This window comes from Arachis ipaensis, chromosome B6 (genome assembly GCF_059453495.1).
Source record: "Arachis ipaensis isolate K30076 ecotype BB chromosome B6, ASM5945349v1, whole genome shotgun sequence".
Classification (NCBI taxonomy): domain Eukaryota; kingdom Viridiplantae; phylum Streptophyta; class Magnoliopsida; order Fabales; family Fabaceae; genus Arachis; species Arachis ipaensis.
Genome location: NC_142441.1, coordinates 125,653,382 through 125,673,202, shown reverse-complemented (window position 1 = coordinate 125,673,202; position 19,821 = coordinate 125,653,382). Strand labels below are relative to the sequence as shown.

The window sequence follows — 19,821 nt, the reverse complement described above, 5'->3', positions numbered from 1 at the left end:
AGTAGAAGAAGAACTAAATTAAAGCATAATAGAAATCTGAAATTGAGAAAGACTAAACCTAAAACCTAGAGAGAGGAGTCTCTATAGAACACTACATCTAAAACCCTAACTAATGTCAAAAGTGAATGAATTGAGAAGTTCCCCTGATTTTGCTCCACTCCTAGCCTCTAAACTGTGTTTTCGGGCTTGAAACTGGGCCAAAAACAGCCCAAAAATCACCCCCAGCAATTTCTGATATGTACAGCATGTGGCTCCGTCACGCGCACGCGTTGCCCATGCGTACGCGTCGCTTGTCTGCCGCACTATCCACGCATACGCGTCTCTTAACAGCAAGGCAACTATGGCAAATTATATATCATTGTGAAGCCCCGAATGTTAGCTTTCCAACGCAACTAGAACCGCCTCATTCGGACCTCTGTAGCTCAAGTTATGTCTGATTTAGTACGAAGAGGTCAGGCTTGACAGCTTTGCAATTCCTTCAATTTCTTGTATTCGTTCCACTTTTGCATGCTTTCTTTCCATCCTCTAAGCCATTCTTGTCCTATAAACCCTGAAAACACTTAACAAACATATCACGACATCGAATGGTAATAAGAGAGGATTAAAAATAGCAAATTTAAGGCCAAAGAAGCATGTTTTCAATCATAGCACAAAATTAGGAAGGAAAATGTAAAACATGCGATTTTTATGAATAAGTGTGAGAATAATGGGTAAAATCTACTGAATTAAGCACAAGATAAATCGTAAAATAGTGGTTTATCAACTTCCTTTAACATGTCTTGAGCAATAGCAAAGTTGTTCGAAACTCTTGTAAATCTCTTTACTATGGAGGAAAATTAAGGAGGAACCTGGAATTCAAGAGAAGAACCAAAGATGTTAGACAAGAGGCTGTTCAAACCAGGTTGTGCAACCCATTCGTCAGCAGTATGAGTCAACAGCCTAAGAAGAGAAGTAAGTTGCTTGAGAGTTTTGGAGTTGAGATTTGTAGGAAGATTTGATGTTGGTAAATTTTCAGTGATCGGACTCGAGATAGAAATTTCTTCTTCTTGAGTAATTTTGGTTAAGATAGCTACCAGTCTATCCAAATCAACATCCTAAAGTTCGGGGGCAGTGACTGGAGCTTCTTTCAAAAGTTCAGGACCTTGTGAAGAAGATGGTTCAGTTGGTTTTATTGGACTTAGTGTTTTTTGTGGAGAAGGTATAGTCTTTTTGTTTTCTCGAATAGGTGAATTGAAGGTTTGTGCAATTGAAGAGTTGATAATCGAATTGGTGTTAATAGGAGAAGAAAGATTAGAAGTGTTTACAGCCTGAGGAGTTGGAGGTTTTTCCTGGCTTAGATCTACCAGGTTTTGTTTTTTGACATTGGATGGAAGAATAATTTGGATAGGATCGGCCATAATAATTTTTTGAGCAGAGGAATGAGATTCTTAAAGTTTTGGTCTGTGTTGGTCTCCTTTTTGTTCTAGTCTGATTTGTGCAATTGGTGAGGAAGGAATGGATTGAGCAGCCTTCCTAGCCTTTGTCATGATAGAAATGTTTGTAAGTAAAATAACTCAAAATCAATAAGAAAAGTTTAGATTAGAAAATAATTGTACCTCAGTAGATTTCCTTTGTTGGAGATGTGGGAATGAAGAGGTCTCTAATGAATCATCTGGATCTGAACCATCGAAAGATGAGGAGAAAATACTCGAACAAGATGGTTGTTGACTCTCATCAGAAGTGCTTTCACTTGATGATTGCTTCTGAATCAAAAATTGCACAGTAAATATAAGGTGTATTAAAATATATATATGACAATCAAAGTTCAAATAAGAAGAGTCGATCGAGTGTTTACCTTTACAAATTTTGAGGTTTTAGTTGAAATTTTCTGGACCTTTTGTTTTGGTTGTCTGGGTTGCATAAAAGCTTCAACTTTTCTCTTTTGAGCTTTTTTGGGTGAGGTCTCAGCTACCTAAAGAGTTTTTATCAAAGATTCTTTGATCTCATCCAAGGTACAATTGTAACGAGAGTAGTAACTGTTCCACCACTCAATGGAAGATTTAGTGATGAAGGCACTACGAACATAAGACAAGTGGGAATAGTTACTCCGATGTGTCTGGCTGACTTCGAGACATCTTTGGATATCTTTCCTCGATTTGAATTCGAAATGAAAAAGAGCATTGTTTTTCGAGGGAATGTAATGGAATAGCTTGAGAAAAGCCCATCTGTTTTGCAACATAATGGAGAGCATGGAGAGTCACCTTAAATTGATCTTTCTTGTATTAAGGTATTCCTATCGGAAATACCTGAACAACAAGAAAATTTGCCCAAATTGCACTTGCCACATCGTTTTCATCATTATCAGTGAGAAAAATGAGACGTTCGAACCAAGGTTGTCCACAATTTCGACGTAGAAAAGGGATGAACGTCAAATCCTCATTCTGGAAGTTTTTGCAAGAATGGGATAGTAAAAATACACCCCAAAAGAGGTCTTCAGTCGAAGTGGCATCCTTGAAGTTCGGTTGAAAAGGGACTAATCTAAAGCCTTCAATATGCTGTTTCTCCGAAACATTGCCCCCATCTTGCTTCATGAATTTTTCAAAAATAGCATTCAACCAGATTTGTAGAAGCCAAAGGGGACCACCCACACTGATTCAGGATTTGTTTCGAAGGCAGTCAACTATATGTCCTAATTCATCATATAAATTTTCCAAAATCCATTTGGCCAAGTTAAATTTGTGACCTTCATGAAGTAAGGCAGCCAATGGGAGAAATAATTTTTGCATTTGAACACTCCTTGAGCAAAAGATGATTGCATTCATCCAGTAGTATAAGAAAGCAACACTTTCCTCATCAGTTACAGGATCATTTTCATGACCCATGTGGTAATTAATTAAATCACTGTAAGAGTTTTTTTGAACTATCTGATAGGATTGAGTTGGTTTTGTATCGAATGTTGTCTCATAATAGTTTACTGGAAGTCCAGTAATGGCAGCAACATCGAACAGTGTGGGCCCCACCATTTCGCAAGGAAGATGAAAATTATTAGTGATTTTATTCCAGAAACACAGTACAACCCCAATCATCCAGTGATGTGTGGTAGGTGTGAAATGAGAGAGACATAGAAGGTCGTAGATACCTTATGCCCTCCAAGCGCTACCTTTTGATGGTTCGAGGCGTTCATACAGGCAAGGAAGTCAGCTCCTCGGGGGGTGATTTTTGGGTTGTTTCTGAAGAGTTTATATGATCAATGAAGAGGGCAATGAAAAGGTCCTGTTTGATGAGTAAATCATCTCCTTCGGCGCTAGGGAAGACATGGACATTCTTTATGGTATGCTCCAAAGTTTGTAAAGGACCAACGAAACAGCAAGTTTCCTCATCGACAGTGAAAGGGATAAGAATCCTTTTGTCTTTAGGCAGATTCTTGGGATATTCAATGATAATATTATTGAATCGATTCAATATCTGCAAATCAGGTTGTTGATGAGCGGATAATTTATACCCTTTTTGGCATTATTTTTACATAGTTTTTAGTATGTTTTAGTTACTTTTTATTATATTTTTATTAGTTTTTATTCAAAAATCACATTTCTGGACTTTACTATGAGTTTGTGTTTTTCTGTAATTTCAGGTATTTTCTAGCTGAAATTGAGGGACCTGAGCAAAAATCTGATTTAGAGACTGAAAAAGGACTGCAGATACTGTTGGATTCTGACCCTCTTGCACTCGAAGTGGATTTTCTGGAGCTACAGAAGCTCAATTGGCGCGCTCTTAATTGCGTTGGAAAGTAGACATTCTGGGCTTTCCAGCAATATATAATAGTTCATACTTTTTTCGATATTTGATGGCCCAAACTGGTGTTAAAAGACAGCCTAAATCTTTCTGGCATAAAACGCCCAAACTGGCACCAGAATTGGAGTTAAACGCCCAAACTGGCACCCAAGGTGGTGTTTAACTCCAAGAATAGCCTATGTACGAAAAAGCTTCAATGCTCAGCCCAAGCACACACCAACTGGGCCCTGGAAGTGAATTTCTGTACTATTTGCACTTAGTTACTTATTTTCTGTAATCCCTAGTAACGAGTTTAGTATAAATAGCACTTTTTACTATTTTATTCGTATCCAGTTTTCATACTTTGGAGCTGAGACCATTGTTCACGTTTTGGGGCTGGCCATTTGGCTATGCCTAGACTATTTTCACTTATGTATTTTCTACGGTGGAGTTTCTACACCCCATAGATTAAGGTGTGGAGCTCTGCTGTTCTTCATGAATTAATGCAATTACTACTGTTTTCTATTCAATTCACGCCTACTTCTTCTCCAAGATATACTCTCGTACTTAATTCAGTTAAGTCAGAATGAAGGGGTGACCCGTGACAATCACCCAATCTTCGTTACTCGCTTAGCCAAGATCGCGTGCCTGACAACCACAAAGCGGTCTACATGATGTTCAACGTAGTCATTGGACGACAGTCGGAGTATATTCTCTTGGATATCTAATACACGGACCGAGTCCGTGAGATTAGTATCTTCGTGGTATAGGCTAGAACCAATTGGCAGTATTCCTGGGATCCAGAAAGTCTAAACCTTGTCTGTGGTATTCCGAGTAAGATATGGGAAGGGATGACTGTGACGAGTTTCAAATCTACAAATGTTGGGCGCAGTGACAGTGTGCAAAAGGATCAATGGATTCTATTCCGACGCTAGCGGGAACCGACAGATGATTAGCTATGCGGTAGCTATGCCTGGTATTTTTCATCCGAGACGAGAAATCCGACAGTTGATTAGCCGTGCAGAAACCGTAGAGGACCATTTTCATTGAGAGGATCCTACAGCTTGCCATGGAAGGGAGCAAGCATGATTGGAAGAAGGCAGTAGGAAAGCAGAGGTTCAGAAGCAACAAAGCATCTCCAGACGCTTATCTGAAATTCCCACCAATAAATTACATAAGTAACTTTATTTTATTTTATGTTTTATTTATATTTTAATTATCAAAACCTCATAACCATTTGAATCCGCCTGACTGAGATTTACAAGATGACCATAGCTTGCTTCAAGCCGACAATCTCCGTGGGATCGACCCTTACTCACGTAAGGTTTATTACTTGGACGACTCAGTGCACTTGCTGGTTAGTTGTGCGGAGATGTGAAAAGTGTGAATCACGATTTCCCACACCAGTTGTTCAAAGGTTTTGGTTACGGGGCCTTGAGCAGATAGAGTTTTTGGAACGGAGGAAGAAGCCATTAATAAGTAGGTGAAGAAACTCTTAGTGATTGATTTGGTTACAGAGAGGAGAATTTGCACAAAAAAATTCAGAAAGAATTGGTAAAGTTAAATTTTAGAAAGAAAGGTGGAAGTTAAAAGACAGAAATTTGACGTTGAGTGATGGTAAGAATTTTTTCAAAGAAATTTTTGGAGTCTACTTTAGCAGTTACACATGTTATACAGAAAGAGCGAGAATAGTTATTCAATGATTGACGCACGTGGAAGTTATATTTGAATTTGATTGGTCGAAAACTTCTATAAATAGGTAAAAGATCGAAGGAACAAGGGTTGAAACTTTGCTTTAGAAAAAATACTCAAGCACACTCACATCCCAGAGACTTTCTGAGTCTGCATTCGAGTCATTTTTCTGTTCTTTGATGCACTTTAAAAAACTAGTATTTACAGAAGAATAGATTTTACTTCCAGACTACTAGATATCGAATCACTTTTAATTTGCTAAAAATCGACAAACTATATATATATATTTCATGAATATATAATTATATATGGAGCTCTGCATCATAATAAAAATAATAATTAAACAGGTGTAATTAACACAGTTTTTATTAATTCTTTTATATGACAATAATACTTTTAATTATTTTATATCGCAGTCGCAGAGATATTGCTACAATTTTTGTTTCTAAAAAAATCATTTTGAATGCAATATGGAAAATGAAACATTATTGGCCATATATTTAATACATACCCTACCACAAAGATTTCATATAAACCAACAACCATTAATGGAGTGGGTACCTCTTTCGCTCCATCAATATTTTTTTTCTTCTTATTTATATATTTTATTTTATTTTTGATAAGATGGACTATTTATCTTCATCAATAATGCTGCCCTATGCATGATATTGATCTGTACATTTCTGTACCAGTTCCCGGATGGGAGATGTGGTCCTATATATAGTAATATTGTTATTATCACGATTCACGAGTGTTATTTATTTTGTTTTTCCTTTTAATTTCTTCCTCTGTTTGGAGAACAATATATAATAGATATTCTAATACGACAACCATTTGCTTGAAAACGAAATTGAAATTATATTGAAATACAATTTTTATGGTAATTTTTTCCGTACACGTAGTTGAAAGAAAGATCTTAAAATTTATTGTCTATCTATGGTATATTATTAATTTTATAATTAAAATATATCATATATTACTGTGTCATTGTAACTAAAATCAAAATTTTTTTTATAATTAATTTTTTTCTTTTTTTATCTTTCTTATTTTTTTATCCACCTATCTCTCTTATTTTTATACTACTCTATCTCTTTTATATATAATTACTAATGACTAATTATAAATTTAACAATTAAAATATATAACATAATATTCTCTAATTATAATTAAAATTAAATTAAAATTAAAATTAAAATATTAAAATCGAAATTAAAATATAACTATATTATATTACTAATTTAACGACAAAAATATGTCACATGACATTTTTTCATTAACAAGATGAAATATTTTTTTTTCAAAATTAATAAACTCTCTTTCTCCATTTTCTTATATATCTATCTCTCTCCCTTTCTCTATTTTTTTTCTACCCTTCTCATTTTATATATAACTTATAATTTATATTTTGTAATACTAATTTAATAAATCAAAATGTATCACGAGATATTCTTTCATTACAATTAAAATAAAAAATTTTTATCAAAATTAACAAACTCTCTTTCATTCTTCTTTATCTTTCTCTCTCTTTTCACTCTCATCCCAATCTCTTTTTACATTTCTGTTTTACAAAAAATAAAATTAATAAAATAATATAATTTAAATAAATTCATAAAATTATAAGATATACGTTATATTTATAATTAAATATAATTAAAAATTAATACCATAATATTATTCATATTAAAATATATTATTATTATATGTATATTTTTTTAGTTTTTTATTTAGTTTCAAATTTTCACTCTTTATATTTTTAATATATATTTTTATTTTTTTTAAATATTTATTATATATAATTTAAAAAAATACAATTGTTTAACTTTAAAATAGAAATTAAATTTCTAGACATTGAATGTAGATAAAGAGTCTTAGATAAATCTAAATGAAAGCTTGTATCCAACACCAAGTGATAAGTTCTTATTCCTTCAATTGGTGCTTTGACATGATTTTTCATGTAAAGGAATATCTTACTTTAACTTGTGATTTGGATCGTAAGAAATTTCTGCGTTACATTAGATATATGAGTTGTAGCACTAAAATCAAGCCACCAAAAATTATGAGGAATATCAATTAAATTTGATTCATAAGTACATACATATATTTTAAATACACTTTTCTTTTCGAACCATGTTTAACGTTTAGGATAATTTTTTTGGAAGTGTCCTTTCTTTTTACAGAAATGACACCATTTTGCATAGGCATATCCTTTCTTCTTAAAATTATTGGGCTTTGTCTTTAATTTTTTTTTTGATTTGCCAATTTCTTGAATCAAGTTGACAGAATAACCACCACAATTTTTAGGTCTATTTTTTTCCTGTATGAACTTTCCAATCAATTCATTAACGTCTCATTTCTCCTTCATGATATTATAATTAATTTGAAAATGTAACAACCTAACTTCTAACACATCATGATCATACTAAAAGTAAGGTGCTACTGACCTGTTTTCTTTTATTATCTATTTAATATTGAGTCTTTATATCGATATCGCATTTTAGTTTTTAAAAAAATTTCAAAAAATTTTTATTTTATTTATTAAAGTCATATATCAAAGATTTACAAGTAATAATAATCACATAAATATTATTAACAATAAATATTATACAAAAGAAATAAAATGAAGTTTAAATACAATATACCAAACCTACCCTTTTATATAAAATAAAACTTAAGCAACAAGAGCAATGGGACTCTATAAAAGCATCAAGAATCGTAAATAAAATTTACTATTTGTCCGTAGTTTAATATTGAGTCTTCAAACCTGTATCATTGAAAGAGTGAAAATTTTTTGGGTGAGAACAAACCACATGTTCTCAATAGGAAGAGTGAATATCATAAAAGTAAAGAAATAAAATACAAATAATTTTTTTATAATTTTAAAATAGAAACTTTTATTTAGCCTTTAGAATTCTTTAAAACTTATTTTAAAGACTTTAATTAGTTTCTTCAAATTATGTTACTTTAAATAAATCCCAGTCATATTACTCAATTTTGAATTACATTGATCAGTTCTCATTTACAAAAATCAGTTCATAGTCACCTCAATTTCATTAGTCATTCCTTAATTACACAAATTAAATAGTTCACATATCAGTTCTCAGTTACTTTAATGCTTAACATATTCAGAAACCAATAAATACAAGCAGACACACAATACAAGCATATAAACAATTCACACATAAATCAATTAGCAAGGAATCCACAAATAATACAACACAACACAGCAACACATGAACACTCAAGCAATTCACACTAATTCATATGATGAATGCCTTTTTTATGCAGATCATGAGCTCATGCGTCGGTTATCTACCCGCAACCCAATGTTATCCAGGGCGAATTCTGATTATGATTTCTCTACTGAATTAGTCAGCACGGGTATCACATGGGTGTCCCATGTCAGCCAGATACCAAAGCCACACAGGTTTATCCGTCTCAATCAGGCTAAAATCATAATTATACAATTGCTATAGCATATGTGCATTTAGTGAGAAATAGGATACCATATGACGAACTCATATCAGTCAGATGCCACTTGCCTTTAAAGTGGGCATTCCCACATTAGCAATTGGCACAAAAACCCAATCAAATAACCAATTCTCATATATAATTATCAATTTTCAATCATTTGTTCATCATTCGCAGTTTCTTAATTATCTTTCTCAATCATTGTTTGTCATTCTTTTTTTTTTTTTGTCATACCTCCGCATCACCAATTAAGCAATCATATCTTTGCATCACCATATAATTATTCACACTTCCGCATCACCGTATAATTTTATACATTTTTCTTTATCATCAGAAATGTACGCTTTCATCCATTCATCAATCATAACATCAAAACATTTAGTTTATAAGTATTCAAACTCCTTCAATATTTAATCAAGATAAAATTCCTCTTTTTATTATTTAAAACCCCTTCTTATCCTTCTTAAGCATTCTTTCAAACTACTTTCAAGCACTTTAACTTTAAACATAACACTTTAAAAGAATACCTACTTTTCAATTTTATAAACAATCAATAACCATCATCAAACAGGCCTTAATATTAATTTTCAGTTATCGAATATCAAACCTATCAATTAAGTATTCACATAATTTATTTTAATTAAATTCTTATATTCTTTTTATTAAATCCTTATATTTTTATAAAAATTCGGACATAACTTCTCCTAAAAATAGACTTAAACCACCTTTATGAATTTTTTCTTTCTCAACAATTCACCAGCTTTTTATCAGCAGTTACCATAACAACATATTCCCAATAATAAGTTTATCATAATTCAGTTTAACAACTAACACCCTACCATCAATTACAAATCAGAATTTCTAGCGATGTTCCCCAACGACCAGTGGCGCAACGACAAGACCTCCCTCTCCTCTGCGAGTTTCGCTTCCCTCTTCACGTTATGTTCATCTTGTCAATAGCAGCAACTTCTAATCAACGGCGATGAGACAGTCTCGTTCTTCTCTTCCTCTCTCGCGTTCGCATTCCGACGACAGTGGCGGCCTCCACGGCGACAGTAGCGAGGCACGGCAGTGACGCTCTCCCCAATAAGCCTTAGCAGTGGCAACTTCCTTCGACGATGGCCCAGATGGCAAACTCCTCCAGCTCCCTTCAGCTCGTGCATCTCTCTCTCCTTATGTCTCTCACCCTTAGCGAATGGTGACGGCGACGCCGAACGGCGGTGACGGGACTTGGCTCGATGGCGATGCATGATAATGGCCCCATGAACGATGAGGGCGACTCTTCCTTCCGTGTCTCCTTCTCTCTCACGCTCGTTCTCTCTGCGTTTCTTCCTCCATTTTTGGTTCTATGTGTGTGTGTTGAGTGAGGTGAGAGTTTGAGTCATTGGGTTATGGAAGAAGAAAAGAAGGGTAGTCTTAATATTATTTGCAGTAGTCATTCGCATAAACATAAGGCTTAATCTGTTAGAATTCTTAAACTCATAGTTCTCATCCTCAACGGTCTCATGTTTCAAACTCATAGTTCTCATCCTTATCATTATTAATGATGGATTTTTCTTCCAAAAGTGACAAGTCAATATCCAAAAAATCTGAATGAAACTTTACTTGTTCACTCCATTAAGAAAAGTTTAAGCCATTAAACATGGTAACATATGAAACTTGCGAATGAATCGAAATATCTGTAATTTAATCTAATTTAATCATATAATACTCATACTAATTTTAATTTTTATCATCTATTCAGATTACAGAATATAACACAACATATTATAGTTCATCTTTGGATATCTACAATATACTAACATACAAATAAGTGCCATATTCATCATACTTGAAGATTAAAATTTTCTACTAAACACATATACTATCTTTGAACAATATATATATTTAACTCAAGAATAATAAATTTTTACTTTTAATTTTATTAATAATAGAAAAGATTTTTCTTTAGTAAATTTAATTCTAAAATTAATTAACACATTATTCACTGTAATGACATTTTACATTATAATTTGGTCACTTTTGTGTACATAAGTAGTAAATAATTAAAATAAACTTAATACTATAAATAAAATATAAGTAAAGGACAAATAGGTCTCTGACCTTTTTTTTCGCGGACATTTTCGTCCTCAACGAATGGAAAATATATTCAAGTCCCTCACCCCCGAAAAACGTGGACATTTCAATCTTTCCGTTGAGTTCAGGCGTTTGCACTCGACGGAAAAGTCTGACCTGGCCGTTACGGAGGCCACGTGGCAATGATTATTTCAAAATAGGACATATAAGTCCCCGCAATAAAAACGACGTCGTTTTTGTAACCTCCCCCAATCTTTCAAATTTCTCTGCCCTTTTCTTCTTCCTTCGTCCTTTTTCCCTTCCATTCTTCTTTCTTGGCCCCTGCCTCCATCACCGCCGCACAGCGGCGCCTCCGTCAGCCACCATCAACGCCGGCGACCTCCTCCTTCCTCTCTTTTCGCGTCTTCTTCCCTTTCTCACTCCCTTACTCCCATTAGTCTCTCTCTTCCCACCCTCCTTCCACCTCCGCGACAACCTTCTCGGCGACCCACTGCCGCCGTGCCGCCGCCTCTCTACCGACGCACCACCATCGCTACTAGGCCCCAACCATCATTTTCTCTCTCTCTCATTACCACTCATGTGCTTCCCAGGTCTTCTTTCTCTCTGTTATTGCAATTAGTTAATTAATATTGTTTAGTTAGTTTTGTTTAGCTAATTTTAATTAGGTTAGATTAGTTAGTTACATTAGGTTGTTAGAGAATCTGGCGTGGATAGTGGATTAGGTCTTGCTTGTTTAATGCTATTGTCTATGCAATCACTGTTCGTAGTTCATTATATTTAGTTTGTTCAATTGTTCTTGAGTTGTTAGGATTAGGGTTGGTTAATGGAAATTGCTAAGACTGATGTTTTACACTGCTGCTATGTAAATTCTCATTGCCTGTTTTGGTTAGCAATGAACTCTTATGTGCTCATTTTGCTGTCTGATGCCACATCTCTGTTTTAAAATGAGTTAATTCCTTTGATTCAATGATGCACTTTTGTTAGGTTTCATGTAGCTTACTTTTGATATAATTGTTGAACTCGATGAGAATTGCTGATTGAATCTGGTGCTTTTTTGTTCTCTGTGTTGTATTTCAAGCCATTGTGCTGTACTTATGTTGATTGTGCTACTTGGTTTTCACTATGCTTGATTATGATTCATGTTACTTGTTTTTGTTCTTGCTTAGTGATGCTGAGTTCTTAATGCATATTGAATTTCAATTTTAATTCAGTGAGACTTGATTATTTGATCTACACTCTCTACCTATAATTGACTGTTGAATTCATTGTTTGTTTTATTTTGGGAAATGTACTATGTACTACTGAGATGCTGCCGAATTTTAAAAAAGTTTTATTTTCAAATCTCAATCTTCAAGCTTATGGCCCGACTAGACCAGTTGGAGCGTCGTATGGATCGATGTTACGGGAACATCAAGGGCCAAGACAGAGGATGGGATGACATGCTGGATGAGATGGATACTCCCGAGGATCGCTCACAGGGCCAACAGCTACTCAAAAGAGAGGAAGGAGGAGGTCGCCGGCGTTGATGGTGGCTGACGGAGGTGTGGCTGTGCGGCGGTGATGGAGACAGGGGCCGAGGAAGAAGAATGGAAGGGAAAAAGGACGAAGGAAGAAGAAAAGGGCAGAGAAATTTGAAAGATTAGGGGAGGTTACAAAAATGGCGTCGTTTTCGTTACGGGGACTTATATGTCCTGTTTCGAATTAATCCCTGCCACGTGGCCTCCGTAACAGCCAGGTCAGTGCCACCTCTGCCAAGTCAGACTTTTCCGTCCAGTCCAAACGCCTGAACTCAACGGAAGGATTGAAATGTCCACGTTTTTCGGGGGTGAGGGACTTGAATGTATTTTCCATTCGTTGAGGACGAAAATGTCCGCGAGAAAAAAGGTCAGGGACCTATTTGTTCTTTACTCATAAAATATTTACAGATTTTCATAAAACTAGAATACATTACATACTCAAAATAAATTCATAGTTATCATCAATACTGGAGATGAGTAATTCAAGACTAAATTCATACATGAGTATAATTTATGACAAAATTAAAATTTTCAAAAGAAAATATGTAGGACATATACGATCACAAATTCAATTTTGATGGCATAAAAATTTGAAACCCACTTAAATAAAATTCTACTATAAAAAATTAATCAAAAAATCAGAACTGTGGATATCATCTTTGTATCATAATTAAACCAAAAAAAAATCACAAAATTTCAAAATACATGTTTTGATACTACATGTAAAACTTAATTTAAACGGAAGCATTAATTAGAATATTAAAAATTGTGATTTTCATATCTAGATTGATTGATATAATGAGTTTTTGTTATAATAGAGTTGAACTTTAAGAATAGTTTCTATTACTTCTTCCTTCTTTCAACGTTCATCATAATGATAATATTTTGTGTTTTCTTGTGTTTTCAGTCAAATAAAAACTATAAAAATGTCGTATATTATAGATAGAGAGAAGACCATCTTTATATATGTCATTATTTTTTAATCTAATACGTCTATCAAACATCAGTATTATCAGATAAGATTAAGTCATTAATAATTTATAAATAATTATAATTAGACCACAATAAAAAATTAAATTATAATAATCTTTCAACAATAAATAAATAAATTTCAAATAGAAAATATTACTAATTGACTCAAATAATAAGCGAAGATATTTTGTTGGATTGAGAGTTAAAATTCCTTTCTTCCACTTCAATTTTTTCTGTGATCCAAATGAGTGATAAAGTATTCTTCTTATTTCTTCTTGTCTGAATTTGAATTTTCATTATTTCTTTTCTTTTTTAGGAAGGGAATCAAGGGATGCCGCAGCCTTCATTTGAAAATCTTATAATGTTGTGGAGAAAGGTTCACCACCACCCATCACTCATATCAGTCTTTCATTATTTTTAGGCCACGTATTAATAAAGCCATCCCATAGACACATACGTCTATTCCTTCTTTTCCATACATTGAAAAAAAAAAAAAGAACAAGAAAATAATGGTATATATATAAATAATTAATTTCAATAATACAAACATATAAAATATATTTATATTATGAATTTTGTATAACAAACTTAAAATGTATCTCTTTTATAATTAGTGTAATTAATTATCAAAACCAATTGCTTATCATTTAATACTTTTCTAGATAAAATTAAAGAACTTATAAACGCTATTGTTGATAAGTGTTTTAAATTATGCATATTCTTAAATTGTAGCATTTTGATAATTAGTTAAAGGCTAACAATTGATATCTCAACTGATGATTTCACTTTTGCCCTTTCATATTAACTATGTTTTATGGTTTATAATTATTCTCAATTTAAAAATTTATAATCATCTTTGTCCCTAAATTATTGATAATGAATTAAATATTAGAGGTATTTTTGTTTTTTTTTAATAAATATTAAGGGAAAAATATTTCATACAAAGTATATTGAAAGTAAAAACAAAAGTGTATTATTTTTATATTTTTGAAATAAGAATATTAAAAATAAAAAATAAAAACAAAAATATAATCCAATTGAGTATGTAGTTGTAAAGATTTAAAAGAAAATGACACTCATCTCTCTTGAGAAATTTTATTTAAATAACACATCCTTCTGTTTTATTACAAATTTTATAGTCTCATTTCTTACAAAATTAAAATAAGCTGCATTTCAACAAATTTTACAAAAAATTCATTCGATTGTAATTACATATAGGCATATTAGAGATAAAAATTTGGTTTGTTCAAATAATAATAGTAATAATAATAGAAACTATATATGTGCTTTATTAATATAATAAATTTATTTGTTTTTAATATTTTACCACATGATAAAATATTTTTATTTCTAAAAAAAATATTTAATTTAATATTATATATTTTCCATCATTAATAATAGTACAAAAAAAAAGCAATTCCTTATTGCATATAATAAAAAGCTGTGAAAGCGATTGAAAATTACGTTTCGGAAAAAGGAATCTAGCAAAAATAAAAGGGTGTACGTGGCCGAAAGTAAGGGACCATACACTAAAGCGAATCTTTTCCAACTTCAAAGGATTAAAATGGCAAAAATTATTTTTTCTGAACAATGTAAATTTAAATTATTTATTCAAAATAATTTTATTATTAATATATTTTAATAAAATCCATGATATCTTTCGAAGATATTTTTATTATTTTAAATTTCTCACCAAAATCTTTGAAGTTTATCACAAAAATTGAAAAGACTTTCATCACTTTTGAAAAGAAATAATTTAAAAATAATGTTATACATTTAAATTTTTTTATAAATCAGGTCTAACTAAATTAAATAATAAAATTTAAAATAATTAGTTATAATTAATTTATATTATATTAAATTAATTTAATTAAATTTAATTAACAAAAATACTTGATTGTATAATATTATTTATAATTTAGAAAACCAAAAAAAAGAAAGAGAGATTCCATCATATAGAAATGTTTAGATAAGTGTATTCTATCAGATTCTGCAGATCGGATCGATATGCTTCGGGGACCGTTTTATGGAAGCTTGCATAGACACGTTGTTCACGAGTTTTAATTTATTAGCTACTATTTTCTTAATTTATTTAGAGAAATATTTTATGTATATTATTTTATTTTATATACTCAATTGATATATTTTTATTATTAGATAAAATTCAATTTAAATAATTTCATATTTTATTATACAATAGAAAATATATATTGAATAAAAATATTAAAAAAATCCTATTTACTGGTAATTCTCAAATAAAATAAAATTAAAAACACGTGGTTGGACTGCACACTAACGTGGAGAAATAATATAGGTTTTGCTCTTCTAAGGACAAATAATATATATAATATATATAATTAGATTAGGTTGATCTAGTAGTTAGTTTAATAGTTTATTTAAATAAGTGTTGAGGAGTTCAAATTTTGTTTTGTGTATGCAATAATTTATTGGCTAACAATAAATTCTTAAATGGAGCTCCGATCTGCAACGGATTAATTATTGACTTGTCAGATTAGAGATATCGTGAATAATATATATATATATATATATTTGCTACAAAGGGAACACATTACTTTTAAGAATGACTATTTAAGTGACATTATTTTAAAATATTAATGAGACAAATTTACTAAAGTTATATAACATTTACATTCAATTTACATATAATTATTATGATAAATCAAATACTTTGTGCATTATTTGTTCGTTTTAATTATCAAAACATGTTATCTTTCTATTTAATTAGTAGAACGATCACCTAATTATGTTAGTTTATTAGACTCGTTGGCCGTTGATATATCATATCATATATTGATTTATGTATTTTTGTTTTTTTGGATCGTCATGAAAATTTCCTTATTCTCATGTAATTTTTTTTTTTCCGTTGACATACCATGTAAATGAAGTTCTCATATGATGTTGTCTCCTTGGATTCGGCTAGCCTTCTTCTCCTTCTTGATTAGCTCCTTTTTAAAATATGTTACTGCCGCTTTTTCATCACTAAATAAATGTCATCTTTAATTGAGTTTTCATTCTCCAAATTTTGAGAATTTCATCTTCGAACTCTATATTCTCTCCTTCGCTGCTATAGTTTTGCCCCAAACTAGTCTTATTCTTTTTCTTAGTAAAAAACTATCTTACTTCTCATTTTGTAAAATTTTTTTATGATTCTCTTTTTGTTTCTAGAACTATTCGCATTTGCTTTCTTATCCTTTAAACATATACCAAATTTTATATATACTCTCAATAGTCTTTTAGGTCTCATCGATTCATACTCTCTTTTTTTTTCAAAAGCAACAGCAGCCGCACAACCAGCACCACTACCATTCCAGCCGATTTACCAACTTGTTCTGTAGCTCTTTTGGATAATAGAACGCACAGGGCATCGCAATAAACGATGCTATGAGTATCTGAAGAAGCTGGTGAGTAATAGGAACCTGTAAAATCCAGTCAATTATAATTAATTAAATAATAAATTAAATAGGAGCAAATATGATTAGAAAATCTAACAATCGGAATCATATAATTTAAATATGATATTTGGATTTAGTAATTTTTTCTGAGTCGGAAAACATAGTTTTCTGCGTAAAAACGCGCATTGGAGTTTTGACCAGCAGTACCGGCTGAGATTTGTCTGATAGAAAATTTGATTATAAGTAAATAAGGCTAAGAAATTATGATTTATTATTAGGACAGGTAGAAATATTTAAAATGCGATTTAAAACTCTAATCTTAAAGGTTTTGGCCCAAAGTTGGGCCAACGGACTAAACCAAGTAATTTGGGCCCAAGTGGACCCAGACCTAGCATATATAAGCCTTAACTTAAAGCCATTCAGCCACCATAACTCACATTTAGTGTGTTTGGTTCGATGGCATGCAGGCGTAAGTACATACAATTTTTTAATTTTACGTTTGTTAATATTAAGTTTATGCATTTTTATGTGTTTGTTAATATTAGGTTTTTTCTCTGCTAGGTTTGCACCAAACCCCAATGCTTGCACACAGAAGATCTCCGACGTCATTAAGTCGATGTATGACCACCCGTGGCCAACTTACACACAGATCCCAACTTAGACCAGAGATCAATGATTTTAGAAGTGGACAGTAAGAACCCAATAATGTTGAATTAATTAACTGTATTTGAACTGTATTTTATTCCGACTAACTAATGTTAGTGAATCACTTTGTGCGGTTGAAACTCATATGGGATGCGGAGCATAATCTCATGATCAGGAAGATCTAAGACCACCAGACAGCTAAACATTTTCAGCATATGTTGAGCAATGTTCGTAAGGAGTGCGACCACCTAACGTCCTGGATCTGTCCAGCCATCAAGAAGGAACTGGAGGCCTATTTTACTCATAATGAGGGGTTCAAGCATCGCTGTCTAACGAACGTCGCTAACAGGGCTTCGCTCAGGGTTGTCGAAGTATACATGTGGGTCAGCGACCTTCATGAAGATGAAGAGCAGAGTGGTAAGAATTTTGTCATTCTTTAATATTTTAGTAGTTACTTGAATTAGTTATTTAATTTGTTCATTTATTTTATTAGTTGATATATTACTTTGTAATCTAAGTTGTTGGACCGTGAGGCAACACTGGTGAAGACCGTTAAGTATACCCATACTTTGAAGACCAACAAGGAGAGATTTGCAGACGAGCAGTCAGTAGCCCATTATGTGAGTTTAAATTAATCCTAAGTTTCAAATTTATTTGGTTTAAAGTCAATTATTCAACTGTTATCCTAATCATGATGTGTGTGACACAGGAGGATTATACGCAGAGGTTGGAGGCTGTCACCTAGCAATCTCAACCACCTAGTGGGAACGATGAAACCAACTCCGAGACCTCAGTGGTAGATCCTGATAGGATTTGGCACGAGATTGCCTCTGAACCCCACAAGAATCGCTGCTTCAGGTTGGCATCGTACATCGCCAGTGGTCTTCTCTCCTCCGCATTAGCGGTTTCCTCTGCCTCTACCTCTGCCACCAGCCCTGCCGATTGATGAGCGGATAATTTATACGCTTTTTGGCACTGTTTTTAGGTAGTTTTTAGTATGATTTAGTTAGTTTTTACTAAGTTTTTATTAGTTTTTATGCAAAATTCACATTTCTTGACTTTACTATGAGTGTGTGTTTTTCTGTGATTTCAGATATTTTCTGGCTGAAATTGAGGGACCTGAGCAAAAATCTAATTCAGAGGCTGAAAAAGGACTGCAGATGCTGTTGGATTCTGACCTCCCTGCACTCGAAATGGATTTTCTGGAGTTACAGAAACCCAATTGGTGCGCTTTTAATTGCGTTGGAAACTAGAAATCCTGGGATTTCCAGCAATATATAATAGTCCATACTTTTCCCGAGTTTTGATGATGCAAACTGGCGTTTAAACACCAACTTCCTGCCCTATTCTGGCGTTAAACGCCAGAACTGAGTTACAAGCTAAAGTTAAACGCCCAAACCGGCACCAAAGCTGGCGTTTAACTCCAAGAAAAGTCTCTACATGTGAAAGCTTCAATGCTCAGCCCAAGCACACACCAAGTGGGCCTGAAAGTGAATTTCTGCATCATTTACTCATTTATGTTAATCCTAGATACTAGTTTAGTATAAAAACTACTTTTATAGATTTATTTTATGTCTTTTGACCATCTAATGTTCCTATTTTGACTATTGTACACGTTTGGAGGCTGGCCTCACGGCCATGCCTAGACCTTTCACTTATGTATTTTCAACGGTGGAGTTTCTACGCCCCATAGATTAAAGTGTGGAGCTCTACTGTTCATCATGAATTAATGCGAAGTACTATTATTTTTCTATTCAATTCAAGCTTATTCTTATTCCAAGATATTCACTCGCAATTCAACCTGATGAATGTGATGATCCGTGACACTCATCATCATTCTCACCTATGAACGCGTGCCTGACAACCACTTCCATTCTATCTACAATAGCTTGAGCGTGTATCTCTTAGCCTCCATTCCGAAAGATCGGAGTCTTCGTGGTATAAGCTAGAATCAATTGGCAGCATTCTTGAGATCCGAAAAGTCTAAACCTTGTCTGTGGTATTCCGAGTAGGATCTGGGATGGGATGACTGTGACGAGCTTCAAACTTACGAGTGTTGGGCGTAGTGACAGACGCAAAAGGATCAATGGATCCTATTCCAACATGAGTGAGAACCGACAGATGATTAGTCGTGCGATGACAACGCACTTGGACCATTTTCATTGAGAGGACGGACGGTAGCCATTGACAACGGTGATTCCCCAACATACAGGTTGCCATGGAAAGGAGTATGAATGATTGAATGAAGACAGTAAGAAAGTAGAGATTCAGAAGGAGCAAAGCACCTC

At 33.0% G+C, this 19,821-nt stretch overlaps 1 long non-coding RNA gene across 2 annotated transcripts; it reads left to right on the top strand.

The window, feature by feature from the left end:
- Positions 1 to 16,507: 16,507 nt before the first annotated feature.
- On the top strand, positions 16,508 to 19,120 carry LOC110264119 (uncharacterized). 2 transcript variants are annotated; one of them, XR_002349850.2, is made up of 6 exons: positions 16,508 to 16,897; positions 17,450 to 17,579; positions 17,651 to 17,950; positions 18,052 to 18,153; positions 18,243 to 18,518; positions 18,627 to 19,120. It is a non-coding gene; the product is annotated as an uncharacterized LOC110264119 (long non-coding RNA). The 2 variants fall into 2 exon arrangements; XR_002349849.2 differs by having other exon boundaries at positions 17,450 to 17,950.
- The last annotated feature ends 701 nt before the right edge of the window (positions 19,121 to 19,821 follow it).